Source organism: Epinephelus moara, chromosome 19, assembly GCF_006386435.1.
Source record: "Epinephelus moara isolate mb chromosome 19, YSFRI_EMoa_1.0, whole genome shotgun sequence".
NCBI lineage: Eukaryota > Metazoa > Chordata > Actinopteri > Perciformes > Serranidae > Epinephelus > Epinephelus moara.
The window spans coordinates 532,600-544,398 of NC_065524.1; positions in this window are offsets into that span (position 1 = coordinate 532,600).

Genomic DNA, 11,799 nt, shown 5'->3' on the forward strand with positions numbered 1-11,799 from the left:
TGGAGTCATGATGAATACAAAATAAAAATTAAGGGAAAAATCAGCTACTTGTTTACACATTTTAATGTACAAAGTTTTGCACAGTTTCTCTTTGTTTTGCACTTGTTAATATTATCTAAATATATATTAATATCTCTTCCACTGCGTAAATGTGAATGTAAAATACTGTACATATTGTACTACTCTTATTCTCATATTTAATATTTTATATTTACCTGTGCTTATATTGTTCTTATTTTCTATATTTCCTTGGTTGTATTACTTGTTTTACATATCTAATATGAAATACAATTATGAAAATATCTTAACATAACAGTTGCTACGCAGTGCCAAAGCCTGCCACAACCTGCCACATGATGCCACATGATGCCACAGCGTGCCACATGATGCCACATGATGCCACAGCATGCCACATCATGCCACATGATGCCACAGGCTGCCACAGCGTGCCACATGATGCCACAGCCTGTCACATAATGCCACAGCCTGCCACATGATGCCACAGCCTGCCACATCATGCCACAACCTGCCACATCATGCCACAGCCTGCCACATCATGCCACAGCCTGTCACATGATGCCACAGCCTGCCACAGCCTGCCACATGATGCCACATGATGCCACAGCGTGTCACATGATGCCACATGATGCCACATGATGCCACAGTGTGCCACATGATGCCACATGATGCCACAGCCTGCCACATCATGCCACAGCGTGCCAAATGATGCCACATGATGCCACATGATGCCACAGCGTGCCACATGATGACACATGATGCCACAGCGTGCCACATGATGCCACAGCCTGTCACATGATGACACAGCCTGCCACATCATGCCACAGCCTGCCACATCATGCCACAGCCTGCCACAGCCTGTCACATGATGACACATGATGCCACAGCGTGCCACATGATGCCACATGGTGCCACATGATGCCACAGCCTGCCACATCATGCCACAATCTGTCACATGATGCCACAGCCTGCCACATGATGACACATGATGCCACAGCGTGCCACATGATGCCACAGCATGCCACATGATGCCACAGCCTGCCACATGATGCCACATGATGCCACAGCGTGCCACATGATGCCACAGCCTGCCACATGATGCCACAGCGTGCCACATGATGCCACAGCCTGCCACATCATGCCACAATCTGTCACATGATGCCACAGCCTGCCACATGATGACACATGATGCCACAGCGTGCCACATGATGCCACAGCGTGCCACATGATGCCACAGCCTGCCACATGATGCCACATGATGCCACAGCGTGCCACATGATGCCACAGCCTGCCACATCATGCCACATCATGCCACAGCCTGCCACATGATGCCACAGCCTGTCACATGATGACACATGATGCCACAGCGTGCCACATGATGCCACATGATGCCACAGCCTGCCATGCCACATGATGCCACAGCGTGCCACATGATGCCACAGCCTGCCACATGATGCCACATAATGCCACAGCGTGCCACAGCCCGCCACATGATGCCACAGCCTGCCATATGATGCCACAGTGTGCCACATGATGCCACAGCCTGCCACAGCGTGCCACATGATGCCACAGCCTGCCACAGCGTGCCACATGATGCCACAGCCTGCCAGATTCTTTTTCTGCCCCCCCCCCCCCCCCCCGTCGGTGGCTTAGTGGTAGAGCAGGCGCCCCATGTACAAGGCTGTTGCCACTGCGGCCCAGGTTCGACTCCAGCCTGTGGCCCTTTGGTGCATGTCATTCCCTCTCTTTCTCCCCCCTTCACACTTGCTGTTTTGTCAATTAAAGGCTTAAAGATGCCCAAAAAATATCTAAAAAAAAAATAAATCATTTCTTTAATATCAACAATATTCCCCAAAACTAATCAGGTTCTTCAAAACAAACATCGACCTTGTAGCCCTTATCGATGAACTCCTCACAAAACATGTCGAAGTCACTGTGATATTGGAAAGTAAATAGAAAAAGTTCACGTGCTGAGCTGAGATTTTCATCACCACTGTCCTTTTTAAGTTCTTCCACAGCTCTGCGCTGCTCTTCATTGTCCATCTCTAAAACCTCAGGCTCAGTGACTGTTCACTTGAAAACCTTTGTCTTGCACCACTGGGCTGCTAACAAAATGTGTGCCAGTCGTGTGTCAACTTTTTTGTCTTCCTGCATTAGAAGAAAAGCAGCATTAGCACAAAATTGCATTCATTATAAGTACACATAATTGTGAAGTTAACACTGCAAATTACAACTAATTAAACAGGAGCTAAATAACCTAACCTTATTGTATTAATCAAAAATGAGACAGAAAATCAATATGCAAAATCCAAACAGTAATAGGTTGTCAGTGTTATAGAGTAAACCAAATCTTTTTGGTAAATGTGTTGATGATGAAAAGCCTCTGTTCACTGCAGCATGAGTGGTACCTCAATTTCAAGCCAAACAAGATGGATGTAACATGTTCCTGTGGTGTTATATTACAGGAGGGGACTTGAGTTTTAACCCTCTGTTTAACTGGGTAATGGTATGCTCAGACATTGTAGATGAGATTAGCAAAGGAACTACCTTTTCAATGTCAAGTTGGCCTGTGTGCTCTTGGTCTGTGGGGCTGTTGCTTGCCTGTTGTCCACTTGAAATCAAGAGAAAAAGTGCAAAGATTTAGTTTCCTGTAAAAAATTAACACTTTATAGACTGATGGATTCTTCAGGGAAACTAAGCATTCATTCATTAATAGTGGGAGCCTTTTCATTTTTTTTATCATTCATCTACTATTGATCTACTACATTTTTCTATTAATTGCATTGTGACGATGCAAATTTGACCCACATAACCCCAGCTAGTACTGTCAGTAGTTTGTGTTTGTGCTATATCTGCATTTTTTTTCATTATCAATTTCATTACATCTTCACTCACCACACACCAACTCCACAGCACCCGCAGTACATACACTTCTATTCAAAGGCATGCAACCGTTGAGTAGATAGCATTAATGCGAGTACAAACATTTCATTATACCGTGCTTCACAAATACCTTCTGTTCATTCACACAAAAAATCATTCTTTTTGCCATCATCAAAACCAAAAATGATCTGTCTCAAAATGTACACAGCTTTTATTAAAATAATCATGAAACGTGCACATTTTAGGACTGCCAATTGTTTTGCATTTGCCTTTTGTATGATTTTGTATTTTGTCATTTATCCTTAATTTAGATTTGTATTACCCGTTCTGGGACTACTTGTGAAATAAAATTCATTACTTTGAACTTACACAGCCTGTGTCTCTCTGACTGAATATGACCAGGCGACGGGAGGAGGGTTGTTAAATTCACACAGAAGCAAACAAGCAGTGTATGTTCAAAAATTTGGATTTAACTTTACAAGTAGGCCCATCCTTCAACAGGTATGAAGAATGAAGATTGAAAAAGTATGTGGTAGTCATAGCTAATACGAAGACTTCTTTCTTGCCATTACATTTGTACTACATTGAAACAGAAGCACAGTAAGGCAATTTGCAGGCAAGAAACAGACGAAAATGATAGAGGGAAGTTTTAACTGCTGCCACCTAGCAGCTCTCCAACTGTTCCTTACCACAGATCACACCCCAATATCATACCTACCTTCCCCAAACAGAAGGAATGGCATGTCCTACATGTCACAATGAAAATGATTTACATGTCCAGTCTTACCTTTGGGAATCATCCTGTTTGAATAGGAGAGCTTCTGCCTCATGTCGCCAAAGGCCGAAAGTTTGCCTCAGCCACTGAATTGTTACCTTAAACACAACCAAAATGCACATTGAATGACAGCGTTTCATTTCTTAAAGACGGACAGAAAGACCTTTAACCTTAACATATACAAGCTGCATACAGAATGCTTGGACAAATAAATAAACAATGACGTTAATAGCTAAAGTATGGCCAATCGTTCCATGTTTTATATGTTAATTTTGTACACTCTTACCAAGAGAAAGGATATTTCCTTTTTTGGAGAAATCCAGAACCTTGCAGAAAAACAATAATGTCAAGATGTTATTCCTAAGTTGTTTATATTTCCTTTTTTTTCAAATATATTTTAGATCATTTCATCAGGTGTAGCAAAGAAATAAAAAAAATTAATTGAAAAATGTTACACAACATGTGAAACGTGAATTATTATGTATTATATGCTGCTTAACATGAAGAGGTTCCACCAATTTTTTTCCTTGAATGAGAGTATTCATCTGTTCTTGCAACTCATATAATCTTTCACATCTTTACAGTTATTTTTCTAAGCCATCATTACAGATGTAAATAATAGCTATTGCATACCCACAGGATGAAGTGATTGCCAGTTTCTTTGCTGACGTGACCTACAAGTCTTGGCAGAAAGATGATTTCTGCATCCTGTTGTGGAATAAAGAATTACAACATTACTCTATCACTGTAAAAAGTACTTCATCATTCAGTTTGTGAAGGTTTTAACAGTCATTGTCTTTCTTTATGTTGTCGACAATTGTGTGTGAACTTACAGGGAGAAGATTCAGTAGGCTGTCATCGACATTTTTGTTTTTGATCCACTGTCGGTGCCACAATATGAACTCGAAATGGCCAAGTGTTGCTGTCTGAAAAATGAAAAAAAGAGAAATTAACCCTTTCTAATAGACATGCTCAATGACAAGTAAAAAATCACTTTCATAATTATACTGACAAAATATATTACAGCGACCAAGTGACAACACCTACCTTTGAGTTGCCCCTTGCAAGCTGTGCAACCCGATAGTTCACGGCCTAAAAAAAGTATGGAATCAAAATTATAAACCCAACAGAAATGCAAACATATAAATGCCTATCTATCTATAGTTTACTTGCTGAAAACGTTTTAAACAGTGTATACATATGTAATTATTAGACTTGCATACTAACATTTTCTGCAAACTATATCCACATTACTTACATCGTCTGTGAGCCATGGCATAACCCATGCTGATTCACCTAATAACTCAACAGGACAGACACTGCGGATATCCTTTATGGATAAAGGGAACCTCCTGTTGATGGTGGCTATCACCTTCGTTTCATCACGCGAGCCTGTCAGAAGTGTCCTTAACTTCTCCTGGGTGAGACATACCAATGAAAATTTGTGTATAATTGCCAGGTACTCAAACACCAAGCTACAGCATGTAATAATCCCAAATACTGTACCTTGCAGACGAACTGCTGCATATTACATTAATTTTGGAGAAATAACCCAAATGTACATTTATGTGACTGTTTAGTAGGGAAAATGATCTTTTCCATAGCAAATCTCACCGTGTCTGTGTCATCAATGATGTACCTCTGGGCCGAGAATGCATTGACCTTTTCCATGGCTGGCTCCGAGTCTGTACGTTTGCCAGTGGCTGTTTGCTCAACTACAAAATAGTGTATTGTCATGTTATCATAATTGACCAAATGAAAATCGCTTTCATACTCAGCATTTACTTAAAAAGGTAATGGTTCACATCATTGGAGAAACATTTTTTCTCAAAGAAGATAGTACACATGACTATGTTGAATGTTGCAGCATGTGCAAAAGGAGAATATTTGTTTGTTTTTTTCTGCTACAATGCCCAACAATGTCAAAAAAAACATATGGAATAGGAATTTAATAAATAATTTATCATAAACACTGTAGGTGTTACTGACCTGAAGATTGCAACACCAGCGTGCCGTGCCGTCCTAACGTCAGTGGTGTGCTGCAAATCGCTGACATGTTTTTGATGAAGCGATGGTTGATTTTGTTGTTGTGCAGTTCAACGAGAACTCGAACAGTCTGTTTAAAATGTGCCTCCTTCATTTGACACGCAGAATACCGGAATGCTGCCAGCTCACGGTTGAACTGTTCTGCCACAGAGAAATTTATCTCTGAGCATAGAGCAGGGCAGATGTTCAGGCTTCTTAGTTTTTCCTCCGGTCTCTTCTGATTCTTTTGATGAAACCTGTCATACAGCGCATATCTGTGGTGAGTTTTTGTGATAGGATGTGCTGCAGTGAACCGGTCTTTGTCCTGTCCTTGTTGATGTGGTGCTGCTGGAGACCTGAGGTTATTGACCCACTCAAGTTCCCCCTTAAGTTTCTTATCTAAGGCTGCTTGGATGTTTTGTTTTGACGGTGCGCACAGCCAACCATCATTGGGTTGGAAGTACTTCTGCTGTGTTCTGTTATTGATGTGCCGTGCAACCTGGCCTGCAACATCTGAAATGTAAACTGTTGGGAAACTCCTGAAACTTACAAGGCCATCGACATGATCTCTCACAGATTCAGCCCAAAACAAGAAATTCACATAGTACACAACTCCATGGGTACAGGAGAAGTGCAACACACCACCTGGAGAAGAAAGCATAATTTTGATACATTTTCATCCCTGAATTTAGTCACATGTTTTGTAAAACACTGGATTTTTTTCTATTTCTCACCTCCTGTTTTTTGTATTTTGACAAAGAGCTTTGGGTACAGCTCCTTGAAGTTCAACAGCTCCTCTAGTCGGTTGATTAAGTCTGCTATTGATCCCTCGGAACTGACACCAAGTGCGCCACAAGCGTCTTGCAGTTCTTTCTTTGGGGGCTGAAATAATCAATGTATTTTTCAGTTTAAATTCAAAGGAATTTAAATTTAAATTGTCAATTCAGTTAAAATACATCGTGGAGTTAATACACACCCTTTTAGAATCAAGAAGCGCATGTATAATGTCTTCATCAACCTTCTGACTTGACACTGTGGTCTCTCCTGACCTCTTCTTTAAACCCTTTTTTATTTCAGTCTTTGGGAGAATGTTTCCGACCCGTGTGTGCTTTCCCATCCATGGAGCCAAAGATGAATAGGACAGCCTTGACCTAAAAGGGTTTGCTGTGGATGTTCCTATTAAAAAATAAAGTACAAATAATATGCACTTAATCATTTGTACTTTTGTCTTTGTGGTATATTTTTGTTTGGTGATGGACATAAACAAAATTCTTAACTGGCACATTTACATTTACAAGAAGAAAATAATTCATAATTTTATTATTTTACCAAAGAATACGAATGGTACAATAAATAATACCATTATGAACAATGCCTACAAACCTGATGTGAAGCCCTCAGCTATCAACTCCTTATCAAGGTCTGCCCATGTCTTCTCAATGTCCATATGGAGGTGCTTGTCTGTGACAGTATCCAGGTCTGGCCTCTTGAATGTTCCAACTGAGAGTCACGAAAGAACAACAGTCATAGGAAAAATATCAAATATATTCGCCTTTGATTTGACTTATCTGGCATATAAAATCTATTGAATATAAAGATAGACATTACTCATAGTCATATTTTTTTTCTTTTTTTTCATATCAGTGGGGGAGGTGTGATTATGACAATAACTGAATGTTATGAGTACATGGATTTTATCAACTTGCCTGGCACATTGAAAGCCAATTTCCAGTTGGCATCAGCAATAACAACTGGAGGGTTATGGCCACACTGGTGACAAAAGTACTCAAATTTGAAGTCCACAAGGGACAAAAAGTGGTGGAAAGCCTTTCGGACAGCCTGGTGGTGGTATGAGTTACTGTTAAATAGAGTGATGGTGTCTAACATCTGTCCACAGGCTGTCTTGTTCTAGATAACAGGAGAAAGATAACATACAGAGGATTAACAGCAAAAAAAGGTATGTACACCAAAAGGCTCATGAACAATTGTGCATAATTGTATCAGTTTGGAAAGTATCAGCATATACTTCAACAGAAGAATTAACACCATGCAAACATAAAAGTTTAATCTGTACATTTTTACAAACTTACAGCCAAAGAAGAGACCAGGAGTGCACATAGCGGGACAGTGAGCAACACCCTGTCATTAAAGTTGTGGAAACCGGATGTGTACTCTTGGAAACGGACATGTTTTTTGCAGACTGGGCACTTCTTTATTGCAACCGAAACACCTTTAAATTGAATTATGTAAAACTTAAATTTTTTGAATTGTTGGAATATATTGTGGAACGATATCTTTTAAATTTTGAAGAAAAAAGCACATATAACAGTTAATGTAGTTTCCAGTGCATTGTGTTCATGTAATGTATACTTTCATTACCTTTTTGAATGTATGTGTATCCATAAACGGTGGCTTGTGTTGTTAGGGTTTCTGCTTGAAGACCTGGTGGTGTTGGTCCAGGGCAGTATGGACAAGTTTCCTCGGTTGGGATGAAGCATGAAGGTGGTGGCTTCTCTTTGCTTCGCAATTCCAACGGTATTTCCTGTAATGGTGGTATTCGTTTGAATGTTGACACATATTCAGTCATAATGCAAACTTCTTGGTCATTCAGTGTGGATGGCATAGACGGTTCGTCAGTCTCAAGTATCTCGGTTTCCATGTCTTCAATCTCCTCTGTGTGGGTGTCACAGTTACCAAGATACTCTGGCGACTCCTGAAAGATCCACCAAATGGCCATCATGTGATGGACACAGCGACGTGATTGTCCCCTTTCACGAAAAGGGCAATGCCATTTTCCCCCAACAGAGTCAAAGCTGACCATGGTCCGTTCGAAAAGGCACCAATTGTCTTTTTTGTCAGTGAAAACTGAGAAAAACAGCCATCTCTTAGAAAAGCCACCATGTCCATATAAAATGGGGTAGATGCTTTCAATTCCTTTTGTGGATGCTGCACTGTGCAGATCGTGGCAGCGCTGGCTCCACTCAGTGGAGAGAAGTCCCTTGTTCAACATTTCTTGTAGTGAATCCTTTTTTAAAGATGCTGGGGGGACATATGGACTTGCGTATTTTGTTCTCTCGAGGTGAATACACTCTTTCCCTGGATTGCCGGAAGCTTTAGCTATGTCCATCAACTTACGGCACAGTGGAGCTTGACAATCGATTATAGGTGTGCTTGTTGATTTTATGACATGGATCGGGAACAGAGGTCCAGAATCATGTTGTGGTGTCACATAGATTCCATTTGTGGGGTCTATACACATCATTGGTGTTGTAAGACGGTTGTGAATATCACGAATATGGCGTCTCAAATTGGAATGGGAGGAAAAGATTGAGCTGCAATACGTGCAGTGAATAGGTCTACCCTTCAGTGAAACCTTTGCTTGTGGTACATTAGCAGGTGTCTTGGTGTCATCCTCTTTGGTGGCTGTTTGGAAAAGGAAAAGACACTTTACAGAACACATTTGGTTCATTGCAAGACTAAGTACAGTTACAGAAAGTTTGATGCCACTAGTAAGAGCTACATCTTTTGAATAACGTTTGTGCTCTCAGTGTAAATTTGGGACGTATATTGGAATAAATAGTTGAGTGGGAATAGAATGTGCTAGGAATGAATAAATAATAGGAGTTAAAATGGTAGTTTTAAGAGGGATACTTCATTATTTGACACATAAGTAAAAGAAAACATAGACAACAGTGAATCTGTTATTGAAAGCTGATATAATTGTAGTAGTGACAGACAGACAGACAGACAGACAGACAGATAGATAGACAGGTAGATAGATAGATAGATAGATAGATATGTAAAAATATAAGACAAATGTACCTTTTTTCTTGAAAGATGCCAGCCCTACAATAGATAAAAGGATTGGTCATAATTTTATTTCAGTAACATTAACAAACCAATACAACAATGTAACAAACCAACCTGTCTATAAGTAAAGAGACTTTTTTAACCTTAGATGTTGGCACAGTCTTTATCTTAAAGCATTATTATGTACTTACCATGACAATCTTGAAGATGTTTCTTGAAGATTGCAGTTCGAGAAAACACTCTGTAGTTGCACAATGGACAATGAATGTGGCTTCGATGAGTTTGTTTTGCTTCCTGGCAATAGCATGCCACCACAAATTTTTCTGTAGAAACAAAAATGTAAATGAGGAATAATAGTAATTTACAAATTTGCTTTAAATTGCATAAAAAAGACAACATACAGTGTTTCGTCTTTGATCATTTTAAGATACCTGTGTCTCCATCAACAAAATAGACAGCTTCCCTAAGATGCTTCTGAAGTAGATGTCCAGAAGTAGCCTCTACGTTCAGAGTGCAAAATATACACTGCTGACCCGCAAAGTTAAGAACAGATTGTGCCTCACTGAAGATCTGATGTGAATCTGTAAAAAAAAAAGCTTAATTACAAACACTGTCAGAGAAAGCCAAGAAAGTTTTATTTGAGTCATATTGAAAGCCTGCATCCCCTCCAGGAATCATATGCAACCCAAAAAAACGATGATCATGTCAATATGGGCCACATACAATACAGTGTACACTATTAAAAAAATAATAACTTTGATAAGGGCACTTGCTCGGTCCAGAGGGCAAAGGGCAAGTGCTCTAGCACCACCTAGTGTCTGTCTGTGCACGCCACTGTGTAGTTAGTATTCATGAAACCGATAATGATTACCGACATTTTTTTCGGTCATAATTTCAGAATAATAGGCTATTTTTGGCCAAAGGATATGTAGACTACCTTACTCCGGCAGAGACAGAAATAGGCCGATGCCCATACACATCAAAGCTCATTATGACTTCACTGTTAATCCGTTCAAAGCAAGGTAGACAGTGAAGAAGTGTCATGGATGCTCTATTACTTGTTGGCACAAAGACAGTGGGCCAGGCCTAGCCCCTGTCGATAGGGTTGTGTGTTTGACGCTTTTAAATAAATAAATAAATGATTAATATAAATTAATAAAACGTAAAAATATTATTAACAATGTTATCTTTTACCCAGCAAAGATGGTCAGATCAGTAAACTATCCCAAAGCTAAGACTATTCAAAGTAGCCTAGGTAAGTGTTAAGATGTAAACTCATTAGGCTTACCTGCCATGGTGGGGTCCTAATTGCCCTCTAGAATGGTGATGTCCAGCAGTCAGATTCCAATTTTTAATTGTCGTTGAAATGTCACTCTCTTACACTGACCATGATGCTTACACTAAACTTCGGAGGGCTGCAGACTGGAGCCTCTCGTCTCATGAACTCTCGTGTCATGACACGGACGTGTACAACAGCAAGTCTACAGTGTCAAAAATGCAAATTCGCGATTTCTTGACACTCTTGCCACCAATAAATCAAACCGAGAGGAGAAGAAGAAGAAGAAGAAGAAGATGGCAGCGGCGTTACAGGTAAATTTCCAAAGAGGCCAGTTTTTTTTTACTATCCATTTAAAAATATATAACGGTTAAACTCTTAACTTTACAATTTTAACCATCCGGATAGTTTGTAACGTTGCATTTGAAACGTAAGATGATACTACGTGTCCCTCTTTATTTGAAGAAATGTTAAAGTTTACTGTTTTTTTTAGCTAATACCTAGCGTTATGTACTCTGTACAAAACTGCGCGCAGTGCAACTGTACATTTAAGAGCTGCATGCCAGGTATTCACACTGTGCTTTTAACAGAATTCAAATGTTCAAATGTTACTAAGTAAAATGACTTTGTGTCTGCAACAAAAAAAGAAATCTTAACACCATGCACATGAATATACTTTTGTTTTGTTATTGCTATACCCACAGGTTCTGTTGGAAGTTGGGAGAGCTCCGGGGGATTTATTCTGAGGATCCCCACCCTGGATTTTGCAGCCAGTTCNTATTCACACTGTGCTTTTAACAGAATTCAAATGTTCAAATGTTACTAAGTAAAATGACTTTGTGTCTGCAACAAAAAAAGAAATCTTAACACCATGCACATGAATATACTTTTGTTTTGTTATTGCTATACCCACAGGTTCTGTTGGAAGTTGGGAGAGCTCCGGGGGATTTATTCTGAGGATCCCCACCCTGGATTTTGCAGCCAGTTCTGCCAGCTGCAGTCTGGATGTTTT